We start from the raw sequence: 15,049 nt of genomic DNA, 5'->3' as shown, positions 1-15,049 counted from the left end.
TTGGGCGGGAGCGGTGCCGCGCTTCCCAAGCGGCACACTGTAGCAGTGCACCACCGGGCCGGCCCAGTAGTAATATATCTTAAAAGAACTTATATAAAATATTTTTAAGTTAATAAGCACAAAACCAATACAACCAGCTAGGAACCCATTCTGCATCTCGGGACTAAAATACTGTATTTTCCTACCTGAGTGTATCTCCTTATCCACCAGCTTCTTCTCCTCAAGTAATCACTATGCTTTTAAAAAATGAATATGCTATCTTATGTGTATTTATTTTCCCTAAGCAACATATTGCTTAGTGATGCTGGTTTTGAGCAAATTTTCTACAACCTGTATTTCTCACTTCACACTACATTTCTAAGAATCACTCATATTGTTACACGTAACAATAGTACATTCATTTTCCCTCTGTCAATTTCATAGTGTGAGTATGCTGTATTTTATTCATTCTCCTGTTGCTGGACATTTGTGTATTTTCCAGTTTTTTGTTATAAATAATGCTGGTATAAATTTTCTTATAGATATTTTCTGGTGTATATGTTTTAGAGTTCCTCTTGGGTGTACTAAACATAGTAGTGGAATTACTGGATTCCAAGACATGATATAGATATATTCATCTTTACAAGGTAATATCAAATTGTTTTCCAAAGTAGTTGTACCGATTTGTAATCCTACCAGTATTGTGTAAGAGGTCCTGTTGGTCCATATCCTCACCACCTCTGATATGATCATATATCTTAATTTTTGCCAATATGGTTTGCATAAAAGAATATTACATGGAGGTCTTAACTTTTATTTCTCTAATAACTAATGAAATTAATCATCTCTTCTTATACACTGTATTAATTTCTTCAGGCTGCCATAACAAAGTACCACAAACAGGGTGGCTTAAAACATCAAAACTTTATTCTCTCACAGTTCTGGAGGCCAGAAGTCCAAAATCAAGGGGTTGGCAGGGCTGTGCTCCCTCTAAAGGCTGTCAAGAAGAATCATTTCTTGCATCTTCCAGGCATTCCTTGGTTTGTGGCTGCATAGCTCAATCTCTGCCTCTGCCTTCATGTGGACTTCTCCTCTCTGTGTCTCTCCCCTGGATGCCTCTTATAAGGACACTTGTCATTGGATTTATGACCCACTCAAATAACCCAGGATGATCTCATTGCAATGACCCTCTTCCAAAAACATCATATTCATAGGTTCTAGGGATTAGGACATGTTCATATATTCGGGGGGACCAGTATTCAACCCACTACATGTACAATCACTGTTTATATTTCCTCTTTCTGAAATATGGGTTCATTATTTTCCCCATTTTTCTATCAAATCTTTGCCTATTTTTCTATTTAGTCTTTTCCTTACTGATGTATAAGACTTCTTTATACTAAATGTATTCATTTTAAAAATCAATTACACTTGTTTAGTGAGTATCCTCCCAGTCTGCGTATTTTCATTTTTTTAATGGAATCTTTAATGGTAAGGGTAAGGGGATCGCAACCCTTGGCACAGTGTGGTCTGCACCACGCTTGCACCAGCCATTGCTATATAGGATCTGAACCCGCGGCCTCGGCACTCCCAGCGCTGCACTCTCCCAAGTGAGCCACAGGGACGGCACAATGGTGTCTTTTACTAAACAGAGGTTCTTAATTTTTTGTAATTGAATTTGTCAATCTTTAAATTTTAGGACATTTAATGTTTTGTATAATAAGTCCTTTCATAATCCCCAAATTATTTTCTTATATTTTCTTCTAAGGTTTTTGACAATTGGCCTTGTAGCTTTACATCTTTAACTCAGCGAGAGAAAATTTTTGTGTATAGTATGGCATAAAGATCCAATTTTCCTTTTTCCATGGATAGGGATAACCTATTCCCTTCCATAATGTCTTGATCCATGCATGTCTAAAGCAGCTGCAGTTACCTTGCAATAATGTGACTGCAAGTTTGAGCATAAAAGGCATGATCTGACATGACAAAGGAACTTATGTTAGGCATACAGTCAACTTTTAAGTGACAATTAGCTTTATTACAGAGCACAATTCAACATACATCATTTAGAAAAAATAAGAAAAGCCAGACCAACCTCCCTACTCTGCCAACGGCATGAAATATGTGATACCCTACAAACCTTACACACAATTTTATATACAGTGAAGTCTATCCCTTCAAGTTTAACTATAATTGGGCAAGTATCTTAGTACAATTAGTTTTCCATTTTGAGTCACATATTTACCAAATGACATCATCAAATAGAGTGGTGCCAAGAAACACTCAGGTTTTAACTCTCTCTCACCCACCAGTTAGATGAATCAGCAGTGCCTTGGGTGGTTGAGGAAGCTGTGGGTACTTGTTGGTTCACTGCATTCTACTTCAATCAATCATGCAAATTAGCTAGTTGTATGAGACAGTCAATTGAATCCATAGTTTCATGTCTGATAAATTGCACATGTACACACAAAAAGAAATATGAGGTCTCAGAAACACAGTTTTACAAAACGCATTGTTCTTATTTACACAATTAAGGAAATAATTGCTTAATTTAACTCAATCCATCATTTCTGGGGCTGACCGGTTAGCTCAGTTGGTTGGAGCACAGTGCTGATAACACCAAGGTCAAGGTCAAGGGTTCAGATCCCCATACCGGCCAGCTGCCAAAAAAAAAAAAAAATCCATCATCTCTGGGAGCTCCTAAACAACACAAGTCTTCCTTCAGAAACATCATAATTGCAGAAGAAAACCTACCCATGATTTTTACGTACTGTGTTCTCTTTGACTTGATTTTGGAATGGTCATTTTTTGGTTTAGAAAGTCTCTAGACTTGCTCCACCAGAATGGTAGCCATTAGCCACATACAACTATTTAGAAATGAATTAAAATTAAATAAAATTAAAACTTCATTTTCTCATTTTGCATTAGCCACACGTTAAGTACTCAACAGCACTGTACAAAACAGCAGAGATAGAATATTTCCATCATCGCATACAGTTCTTTTGAAAAGTGCTGTTCTAAACATTTTCTTCCAGTCTATTAACATGGTTTTAACATTTATGTAGTCCTTTATGGTTTACCAAGTGTTTTTTCATCCATGCTTTTACTGAATCCTCACAATATTATTTGCAAAAAGCTATCATCCCAAATTTCTTTATCAATTGCTGCGTAATACATTCCCTCAAAACTTAGCAGCTTAAAACAACAACTATTTATTATTTCACATAGCTTCTGAGGGTCAGGGGTTTGGGAGCAGCTTAGCTGGATGGCCCAGAGTTCCTTATGAGGTTGCATTCCTCTGAAGGCATGACTGGGGCTGGAGGACCCACTGTCAATTTCACTCATGTGGCTGTTATGAAAAAGGCTTTAATTCCTCCCCATGTGGGTTTTTGGCTTGCCCCAAAGTGAATAACGAGAGACAATATAAAAAAGAAAGAGACTTCAATGTCTTTTATAAACTACTCTCAGAAGTGACATAGCATCACTTCTGGATTATTCTATTGTAACACAGACCCAAGTTGGTAAGATACAGGAGGAGACTATGCAAAGGTATAAATATTATAATATGAATCCTAGATCATTGGGTCAATGTTAGAGTCTTAGCTAACCACATATTAGCTAATTACATTGCCATTTAAGAAGCTAAGTATCTTGCCAAGTTCTCATGACCAATAAATGTTAGTGGCAGAACTCTAACCTAAATCTTCTGACTTTTATTGCCTTTCCTCCATAGCACTCTGTCATCACATATCTAGGTACTACCCCAACCTCCCTAAACAATCTGGCTTTTTTATAAACCAGTGACACAGGTTAATAACGTTAACTTACGAATATTACAGCTAAGATCCGAAGGGTCTTGGAAGCTTGATTAATCACAAATGTCCCTCTTCCTCTTTTTTTTTTTTTTTTTTTTTTTTTACTTTTTCAGGAAAAAAAAAAAAAACAATTACAGGAGAATAGAAAAAACAGAAGGAATCTGAGACTGGCAAAGATTTTTGTCTTTATCAAACCCTAGTCAGGCTCCTCTAAGCCCTCTAAGGCCTTGACCTCAGTGTCTGTCTTGTCAAACCTCCCTTTCCCAGCTGTAGCATGAATCCTGTCAAGTTAGTTTAGCCTGAATCCCCCATTCTTGATATCTGATCAAATTTCCTCATCTCCCACCATCTCCCTGTTTCTATCTGATCACCCTACCTGGCTTCAGCAAGAATTCTAAAGGTTGGTTTAGCTAGAATCCCCCTTTACCCATGATGTCTCATTTTAGTAATTTTCCATCCACTGACCCCCCTCCTTGCTTCTTGGCTATAAATTCCCAGTTTTCCTTGATGTATTTTGAGTTGAGCCCAATCTCTCTCCCCTACTGTATAGCTCCATTGCAGTAGTCCCTCCAGTTCTCTCAGTGTTCCTGAATAAAATCTGCCTTACCATTTTAACATGTGTGAAATAATTATTTTTTAACACTAAATCTTAGAACAAACATCAATTGGAGGGAAAGAAATAAGGAAAGATTACTTGTCTTTCATACACCAACCCACACAGGAGAAGAAACCTTTACAAACTGTCGTTTAGAAAAGTGATGGGGTGGGGGCGAGGCAAACTACCTTCCTTCCTAAATACACAAAACAACAGAGCCAATCTAAAGAAAATCTTATCTTCAACCACAGCACAAGTCTTAATTAACACAAAACAACAGAGCCAATCTAAAGAAAATCTTATCTTCAACCACAGCACAAGTCTTAATTAAAAAAAAAAAAAGTGATTCTATTTCACATAAAGAGCAAAGTGTGGACAAATTGGCCATAGTGAATATAAGCTGATTTCACTTTTTGGCTTGGGATTTGATTTTGGCAATTGGAGGCACAAATAAATTCAAATTCCAAATGTTGTTAATTTGCTGACAGTGGGCACTTCCCGCTGACTCGTTTATCCTCTAGTAATTATTGGAAATTCAGGTTTGGTTAACATTCACTGTAGATTCTAAGAAATTACTTCTGGGAGTTCCTTAGACAAATATCAGAAAATATGCTAGAAAGGTTTTGGATACTTGAGAGGAAAGAACAGTAAGAATAGAGAAAGATCTTTTGGTTGAACAAATAAAATTTTGTGTTCTTATTTTTATCTGTAGCAAAACAGGTAGTCGGTAAGACTGAGTCATTTCCTATGTAAAAAACTTCTTTTTCACAGTTATGGACTGAATTGTGTCCCGTAAAAAGTCAAATGTTGAAGCCATAACCCCCAACCTGACTGTATTTGGAGACAGGACTTTAAGGAGTTAATTAAACCTAAGGGGGTCATAAGGGTGGGGCCCTAGTCCAACAGGACAGGTGTCTTATAAGAAGAGGAAGATGTTATAACACCAAGGTCAAGGGTTTGGATCCTGTACCTGCAATAAATAAATAAATAAATAAATAAATAAATAAATAAATAAAGGATGAAGAGGAAGAGATACAAGGCTCATTCTCTCTCTGCACGCACAGAGGGAAAAGCCATGTGAGGACATAGCCAGAAAAGAACAACGTGCTGTCTATAAACAAGAAACCAACCCTATTGATATCTTTCAGTCTTCGGAAGTGTAAGAAAATAAATTACTGTTTTTTAAGCCACCCAGTCTGTGGTATTTTGTTATGGCAGCCCAAGCAGACCAATACACTCACCATTAGAGAAATCTTCAAGAATCTTTCAATCTTATCATTAGAATTGGTCCCAATTCCTGTTAACCAATGGATTGAAGAGATACATCAATTTATGTTTTCTTATAAATAATTCCTAGTACATTTTAAAAGGGTGTAACAGATGATATCACCTGCAAGTAACACAAATCCTGATACTACTCAGCTTAAATAATATGGAAACTTATGCTCTCCCATGGATTGAAGAGATACATCAATTTATGTTTTCTTATAAATAATTCCTAGTACATTTTAAAAGGTGTAACAGATGATATCACCTGCAAGTAACACAAATCCTGATACTACTCAGCTTAAATAATATGGAAACTTATGCTCTCCCATAAAAAGTCTTGAGTTAGGGTGGCCTTCAAGGATGGTTGATTCAATGTCACTGAGGCCCCTTACCTTCCTTCCTTGGTTTAGGCCTCATCCTCAGTAAGTAGTTGCAGTCCCCGGGACAACATCCTGACCTGACAATGTCCACTGAGACAGATAATGCCTCCTGTGGACCCTTCTTAAGAGGGAGGAGATTTTTTTTCCAGAAGCCTCCAGCAAAATTTCTTTATTATCTCAATCTCATTGGCTACAGTTGATCCACTTGCTCATGACAAAGGGGACAGAACTACCATGATGGGTTTAGATAGATAATCAGTTAGAGAATGGATGTTGGGGGACTATCACAATACCCCACTTCCTAAACGGGGTTCCTCTGAGTTTCTATATAAGATTAGCTTTTGTGACCAAAAAATTATACCAGGAAAAGGGATGGGACCTAATAGTAAAAAACTATAGATAGAGGAACTATTCCAAGAGCAAAAACACTTGTTATATGTAAAAGCAAAAAATGAAAGAGGGAAAGAATTGGAGAGATAAAGAAACACTAGTGGTTCTAGGCCCAAAAAGAGAAAAGTGGGGTATATTTTGAAATGCTGATCATGAAATCCTGTGAGATAGTCCATGTCAGATTTCATTGAGAATCACTGGTGTGTATTTTTCTGCTGTTCAACCTAAACAAGTTAAAAGTCAGACAATGATTTTGGATTGAAAAGAAATGTGCTTAAGAGTATGTATATCTACCTAGGAAAATAGGTAATCCAAACAAATATCCGATATAGTACATACATATTCCTAAACACAATCAGTGATACTCTCATTCTGTGATTAAAGGACCCACTTTTAAACAGGTATTTATCTACACACAATGTAGCTGCTAGAAAGGGGCATTTTCCTCCAGCCATCATTTGATAGATTTTTGCTCTCTTCCTAATCCAATTCTTCAACCACAACATTGCTGACCTTTAATGTATAACAGACAAGGTTCCTAACGGGTGCAAGTGAGGTGTAGGCTATAAGGAGCTGGTGTATTACAGTTGGCTTTAGAGACAGTCAGCCTTAGGTTTCAGGCCAAAAGGTGACCGACCCAGTGTGAGTTATCTAATCTGCCTTAAACCTCAGTTTTTCATCGGTAAAATGGGTGTAGGGTATTAATTATTTACTAATACCTTCCAGGATTTTGTAAGAATTACATGAAACAATGCATACAAAGAGGGTGAAGGGCTGGTTGGTTAGCTCAGTTGGTTACAGCATGGCAGAGTCTGGAGCATAGCTGGCTATAAATAAAAGTTACTTATTATTGGTTCTACAAAAGCTTCATAGCTGAGATGAGAGTGGTAGAGTGAGATATAGTAGATAAATTTGAGGAGAATAATGATATTCTAGTCACAGTTATCATTTGTTACTGGTATCTCTCACAACCAGTGAGGTAGTTTTTTTTTTTTTTGTTTTTTTTTTTGGCCCATTTCAGAAATCATGTTTCTAGAGGAAAATGAGACTCCCCAAATTCAGTAATAAGCAAATAAATTTATATTTTATGTGTCAAAGACAAGATTCACACCTGTTCTTCTGACCTCAAGTCTAATGCTCTTTCTACCACTTTTATTAAGAGAGTATTTGTTAACACTCAGTTCAAAATGGTAGACTTGGAATCCTTCAATCATGAGCTGGGAAAGCATCACAGGAATTATATTGATCTTGTAAGATGTTTTCCCAAGTCACTTGGGGATGTTGATCCTATATTTGTAGGGAAAGAGAGTGTACAATCTCCCTATTCCGCTATGTATTGATTCCTAAAATAAAAGTATACTTTGTACTGCTTTTTTGTTAATGGTTAGCCACAAGTAGGTGATTTGTAATGCCTCCAAATTTTTTCCCAACTGACTGGAATTTCACCATTAGAATAAAATTTTATTGTTTAGGTATAGCTTTAAGAAAGACCTTGTTATAATGCACTGGGTGGGAAGAGAGGAGGAATATTAACATACTCATACCCATAGTTAATCACTACTCATTCTTATCAGGTTGCTAGTTGTCTGTTCTAATGGCCCCCTTGGAGAGTACAAGCAGATCTCAGAAGAGAGCTGGATTTGAACACAGGGGTAAAATAATTCCTAAGCACGGGGAAGTGGAAAGGGCTGACACTTTTTGTCACCTCCAGGAAATATACACAGCCTGTGGGGGGGGGGGGGGGGCCTTTACAGATGAGAAGGCAGTGGAAAAAAAAACCCCAAAAACAAGAAAGGGAGGGTGGGAGGCCAGTAGTTAGTCAACCTACTTAAAATTATTTAGTCCTAGGGCTACTCCTAAAAATGATTTAGAATTCTTTCTTGCTTTAAATTTCCCATGGTTTTACTATTCAGCAAAGATGGAAAACAACTAACAGGCCATGTTAATATTTCTTAATCACTAAATACACTGAACCCATTAAATTTTGAGTCCTACATAATTTCACCTAGCATATTGTTGGTACTTGAAAAATATTTGATGAATGAATCCTTCCATGACACTGGGTCCCCCACCCCCATACTTTAGAAGTGAGTCAATATTGGATAAACTAGAATTTTAATACGTGATACAGCCTTCCAAAAAACAATACCAAAGTTTTTAAAGATCAATAACAGCATTGTCCAATAGAAAACTCTCTTATGATAAAAATGTTCTTTAATCTGCTCTGGACGATACAGTAGCCACTAGTCACATGTGGATATTGAATAGTGAACCATAGCTAGTGCGACTAAGGAATTGAATTTTAATTTAATTTAGTTTAAATGAAAGTAGCCAAGGTTTTGCTAAAAGTTTTCTGCTACTCTCACTTTTAAAACCAGCTATTTTAGGGCCGGCCCGTGGCTCATTTGGGAGAATGTGGTGCTAATAACACCAAGGCCAAGGGTTTGGATCCCTTTTATAGCGATGGCCGGTTAGCTCACTCGGGAGACCATGGTGCTGACAACACCAAGTCAAGGGTTAAGATCCCCTTACCGGTCATCTTTATATATATATATATATATAAAATAAATAAAATCAGCTATTTTAATACCATCAATCGTTACACATAAGTTCCTCTCGTTTGTGTGTGTGTGTGTGTGTGTTTTAAATAGAAATAATTGATTTACCTGTGACAACTCTAAAGGCTAGTATAGCAAAATCAAAGTGACTTGCACAGCAGCATCTGGGTAGAATTCATGTGTATCATTTTTAGGACTTGGAATATGTAGTCAATTCCTAATTTGTACTATTGACATAAAAGGAGTGAGTCTGTGTAGTTCAAACAGTGAAGCATGAGAAGTCGGCTGGGAAGTCGGCACTGACAGGCTGGCCTTTCAAGCCGGGTTTCCTTTTGATGGCCTCCCCGCTCCTCAGGAATCTGGCACCTTCCGGCTGCACCCTGAGTCCGCAGGGGCCTCTAAGGTCCCTCCCCATAGCTCTCCAACTTCTAGCTTCCTAGAGCCCTCCCCTCCCTTCTAAATCAAAATGTAACCTGAATCGTTGGCGATAACCTGCTTTAACCCTTTCTGATTTAATGGATTAAAAAAACTGCGACATTGCCAAAAACGGCGGGGGCGGGGGCAGGGCGGCAGGGAGAGTAACAGAACTAATACTGATGAACTACCTACTATGTGCCTGCTAGGCACTTTATACGCTCAGTAAAAATGTGCTGCCTGCATAAGTGAATGTTATCTCCCTGGCAAATAAATGGCGTTACAATACGGTTTTTTGGAATGGACACATACATGAACACCCTTTTCCCATGTTTAGCAGACATCATTCCCATACTGCAGAGGACACTGAAATTTAGAAAAGCTATATATAACTTCAAGGCTAAACACATATAATACTCCAACCACTTAATCTTTTTCTTTCCTTACTGTTTAACTCCTTGTCCTGTTTCCCGTGTCCTCAGGGTTTTGCTCTTCACCTTTCAAAGAGAACGACCAGGTAAACTGAGAGATTTACACAACGGGTGCAAATACGTTGATAGAACCTGCTCCCAGCCCCCTCCCCCTTTTCTAGAGCGCTTCTAATTTTAATGCCAATCTTCTGGGGACCGTGTCAACTCACATAAATGGTTCCCTCGGAATTTCACGCTGTTCAGGAGATATTTTATTTTGGTACTTTAGTAGCATTAAAAAAAAAAAAAAGTCCACAGCAGATATTTTCCTGGATTCTGGACGCTTACGTACAATCGACGCATTCATTTATAAATTAAACTTCAATAGTGTTTGCATTTTTCTAAATGCGTATCATTAGGAGTAGACGATTGATTTGTTATCGGCACCTATCACAATGGATGACTTGTAAGACGCGTTAGAGATTGGCTCCTCCCCCACTTACTCCCCCCACCCCTCGGAACCTTATATGCTTGAGTATGGTCTAAAGAAGTAGAATTTGGAAAGGATTTGAAAATCAAAATCACGGCTCTCATTTTCAGCACAAAGACCACAAACAGCGCTAGAGCCCAAGTACGTAAAATATATCACATCCAGAAGTTGGAGGGCTACAAAGTACAAGTCGTCCAGGCCAGTCTGCAGACTGTTCATGCTTCCTCTCTGCAAAAGCCTGGCCGGCGACACGTCGCGACGAATTTCAGCTGCAGAAGAGGAAGAGCATCACCTGCAGTCCGAGGCGTGGGAAACGCTGCTGGGGGGTGGGGGGGTTGTAAGCCAGAGAGGTGAGCGCAGCGGGGCTCCAGGCCGCTCAGGAGCCGAGTGCGAGGAACGCCAGTGCACGACGGAGCCCGGGAGACCGGGCAGGGTGGAGGAGGACAGCGGTTCCACCGTAGGGACGGCTGCAGACACCGCAGCAAGGGAGCCCGCGGCAGCCTCCGCGCGCGCCGCCGCGACTGCCGGGTCGGCGGACCCAGCCGGAGAATCCCGTGGACTCCGGGGAGCGGGGGGCGAGGCGGGGCGCTGACGTCACCTCCCCTCCCCCAAGTCCTCCAAGAGGGAGGGAGTGGGGGAAAGAGGCAGCGATCCGCCGCCGCTCCCGGCCACAACTCCTCAACTCGGCGGCTCGCTGCCTGGACATGTCCTGACAAACTTGGCTTCTCCTGGGCCCCCTCTCTAGCCCTCGCGCGCTCTCTTTTCGCCTCCTTTTGGGGCTCAAGTTTCACTCTGGTCGGAAGCCTCCGGAGATGCGGCCACCTGGGTCCGGGCAGCGCGGGTGGATGGCACTCCGGTTGGTGATATGCTGAAGATTGGAGGGAGGCAAAGTTGGCACTTCAGGCACGGCTAACAAACATCCAAACCGCCTGGGGGGTTAGGGAGCTGCCGAGGACTTGAAAGCGGAGCATCGAGGACTCAGCTAGACTGGTGAGTTCTTTGTTTAGTGCATGCCTTTTTGTGTTTAAGTTTAAACGTAAATACAATTACGTGGGGTGTTTGGGTCTAAGCGAGTGCAGGGGAGCGTGTGCATCTTACAGGCTCTCCGCTCAGGGAGCTGCACCTCCTCTGGCTGTGCATGGCTCGGCAATGAAGGATCTGTGTGAATATCTTTTGGAATTCGTAAAAATACATACGGAGCACTGTTCAAAAGAACTTGAAGCGATGCTGTTTGTGCATTATTTTGAATGTAACTTATTATAGAAATGGTGCCTAGGGAGGGCGCATCGGAGACCGCGTGATCTGCAGTGGCGCAGCGCCCTCTAGCCCGGGCACCGAGCAGGGTGCGCTCCTTGCCGGGTTCCTCTCGGAGGCGAACTTGAACCCGCCGGGCGCTCCAGGAACGTGGGCGCGAGCTCACCCTAGCCCTCACTTACCACCCTCTCCGGACCATTATTTATACGATTTCCAAAAATCAGGTTGGGTGAACCGGATGCAGAGGCAGCGCTGGAGGAAAGCGTTTTTGTTTAGACAACCGTCCCCCTTCCCCAATTTCCAGGAGCCTTTGGGGACGGGGTTAGGAAGTCGGCAATTTAAAAGACAACTGTGGAAACTGAGCCACGTTTCCTTCTTTCGTGTGAAGGTAATTCGATGGTAGCCCAAAAGTTACTTGCATTTCGTTCTGTTGGGGCTAAAGAATCAGTAAAATCGTGGCAGCGCCGGAGTCTGAAATCTGCATCTCTGGCTCACGGCGGTTCCTGTGGTGACGAAGTGCAACTTCTTCAGGCAACTGGGTTTCTCAGTGAGCCTGGAAAATCAGGATTCCCAAACATGTTTTAGTCCTAGTAAGCGTTATTATTTATTAATGAATGGTACTTTTCTCCAGGAATAATTCTGTGCATTTAAAAAATCCTGTGATTTTACGTTACCGAATGGTATCTTTGTACTCTTTTACTGTTTTCCCTTCCCCCGGCCTCTGTCCCCTCTCACCTCCCAACAAACGGCTGGCATTCCTGTGGGCTGGCATTCCTGTGTGGCTGTGTTTTGCTGAGAGTTAGAATTCGGCAAGGGGCGCAAACCGGTTGAGCCTGGAGATCAGGTCACCCACTTTCGAGGTGTTCCATGTATGACACTAACCTGTAACTACAGGAGCACTTTGCGCAATTATGGCCGTGGCCAACCCAGTCTTTGGGTTGGTGTCTGTATTTGTGGGTGTGTGAATTTGTGTGTATTCTAAATCGTGAGCGGGGAACATAGTGCTACGAATCGGCACCCGTTCTGTAGGCATCATGGTTTTCTTCCCGGTATAACCTGCTAGACACCTTTATTTCTTCAGTCGCCTTCTTTAAGATGGCTTGTGAAGTGACTGCCTAAGTCCTCTTTAACACCGGGCACTCGCTCCTATCTGCCTCGTCGTCCCCCTGCCGCCCCTCCCGTGGTCCCAGGGAAATCGGATCTCTTTGTCCTCACAGTATGAAACTGTTCGAGCCCCACAAACTTTCCCAAGTCATGTCCGCCCTCTTCTCCGGGCTGCGGCTGCGGCTGCGGCTGCGGCTCCGCTGCGCCGAGCCCGCGTCTGGAGCTTTGCCCGCGCCGGGGACGGGCTCACAGCCCCGGGACGCGCCGACCGGGCGCCTCGGCGCCGGAGGGAGATCCCGGAGTGGGGCGTCTGGACGCCCGGGGCTTCCCCCTTTTCCCCAGGGAACTCGTGCTTGTGGGATGGGGTTCACAGTTTGCGGGCCCACGGGGGCGGACTTACCGGCTAGGAAAGCGCACGAGGCGGCACAGCTGCCTTTTGTCCCGCAGACCCGCGAGTCGGGGGGTGTCCGCCGGGGGAGGCCGGCGTTGGGGTCGCTACCGGGGACCGCGAGGTTCTGGGCTCTAAGTAGCTCTGCACAAAGAGGTCGCGGAGAAAGTTTCCATTTTTTCCCCCGGGGACTTGGTGGAGATTGAAGGAGGAAGCAGATTCCGATCTAGCTGCATTCCTGAGACCTTTGGGAAGATTTTATCCCACCGAGCAATTGCGGGCCCTGAACCGAGGAATTCAACTACAGATCCAGGAATTCCCTGGAGGTCCTAGAAGTCCAAAGGCATGCGAAAAGCTTTTTCATTAGGCCTTAGCTGACTTTTTCTTTTTTATTTATTTTTTTCTTCTTTTTTCCTTTTTGAGCTCAGCTAATGTTTCCCTTTTCCTAGCAGGGAACGTTCCACATTAGTTCTTGCACAAACGTCTGTGTGCTGGCCCTAACTAACCTCTGCCGCAGAACAGCCCCCAACTGTTCCTCAGTGTTGCAAGATCACCCGGGCACTTGCTGGTCTCCTCACCGCACAGAGTTGGCTTTTGCGAGGATAGGAGTTCTTCCCACCCCGGGAGGGGGGCGTCGCTGCCCGGGGCCCGCGGGCCGAGTCCGGCCGCCGGGGAAAGTCGGCTGGAGTTTCCGCGCTGGAGAAACGAGCGCCGGCGCTCGCGGGCGGGGCCGCGGGCGGAGGGATATCCTTGCGCGAGGCGCGTGAGGCGCCGGTGCCGAGCAGCCGGGCGGCCTCGGAGCGGGGCGCGCGGGCTGCGAGCCCGGCGAGACTCCCGGCAGACCTGGCCTCCGCTCGGGGGCGCGCTGAGGCGGCGAGGTGCGCGTCCCGAGAGCGCCGTCGCCACTTTGGGAAAAGTTTGTTGTAAGTTTGCTAGAAATGAAGTTCGGGCTTGAGGGAGAGCGGGCGAGGGGCGCCGCAGCGGCCCGGCGGGAGCCGTCTGTGCCCCGGGCGGCGTGCACCTGGCTGCTTCGGGGTCGCGGGCTTGCGGCTGGGTGGGTGGCATCCCCAGGCTATCCGGCTCAGGACAGCGCTCCTGCCGGGGTTGCCGAACCTTGGATGAAAGGAAGGACCCCTCTGGGAGGTGGTAGTGACTGGGGTCCTTCCCATTTGGAAAGTTCAGTCCTGGCCCTGGATTCCAGGAGGCTTGGGGAGGATGCGGAGGCGGAGCGGCCGGGAGGGGGTGGGTAATTGGCGGCGTGAACCGAATGGTCATTCCCGAGCAGGCTCCGCTGCTAGCCGGCAGTAGGCGGCGGCGGCCTCCGCTGCGCGCGGTCTGGTCCTGGAGCCATTGCTAGAAATCAAAGCGGCGGCCGCCGCGCGGGGCCACTGGGCGGCCGGGAGGTTGGGAACTGCCGCTGCGCCCGGGAACTCGGAAACTTCCCAGCGCGCCCCGCTTTCCCGTCCCCGGTAAGGCTCCTGCCTGCTAATGACTTCACTGATCTCGCTGCCAGGTAATTCTTTCTGCGTTTGAAACATTCACAGAGTGGGTGAGATGGAAGGAACGCCAGCAGCTAGGAGATGGGGTCTTTGCAATGGAGTCGCAGAGTCTCTTAGATGTCTTGTGCCCCGAAAGAGCGCTGCCCCCGGGTTTGAATGCAGCCGGCTGAATGCAGATTGAATAGGTGCGATGGATGGATGGCGTTGCTCAACTTTTGCAAAATGTGCGGTTTGTCAGTTGTCTGTTTCCATCTTCTCTGGAAGGGAAATCTATGAGATCTTTTAGAAAGAAAGAGATTCTGGTTCTTCAGTGCTTTTTCAGATTCAGGGTACTTTCTTTGAGGAAGCTAACAACTTTCTGTTGTTTCTGTAAGATTTTTTTGTTCCTGCTGATGGGAATTGCAGGGCTTTGGAAACAAGGACGCAATTGTGTGCATTAGGAAAGTAAACTCATAAATATTTTCTATGTTAATTTTTTTTTTTTTTTTTTTTTTGTGCGTGTGT

General features: G+C 43.9%; 1 protein-coding gene across 2 annotated transcripts in view; it reads left to right on the top strand.

The window, feature by feature from the left end:
* Positions 1-11,025: 11,025 nt before the first annotated feature.
* Positions 11,026-15,049, top strand: part of FAT1 (FAT atypical cadherin 1) — a 138,612-nt gene continuing 134,588 nt past the window's right edge. The window contains exon 1 of one of the 2 annotated variants that reach the window (XM_008577432.1): positions 11,026-11,290. The gene's annotated coding sequence lies outside the window, so the exon portion shown is untranslated. Of the gene's footprint in view, positions 11,291-13,849; positions 13,970-15,049 lie in introns of those variants that run through there. The other variant, XM_008577431.1, reaches the window with a different exon arrangement.

The sequence above is a fragment of the Galeopterus variegatus genome, unplaced genomic scaffold (assembly GCF_000696425.1).
Source record: "Galeopterus variegatus unplaced genomic scaffold, G_variegatus-3.0.2 Scaffold1508, whole genome shotgun sequence".
Classification (NCBI taxonomy): domain Eukaryota; kingdom Metazoa; phylum Chordata; class Mammalia; order Dermoptera; family Cynocephalidae; genus Galeopterus; species Galeopterus variegatus.
The sequence above is the reverse complement of the archived record's forward strand: the minus strand, read 5'-3'. Positions and strand labels throughout refer to the sequence as shown.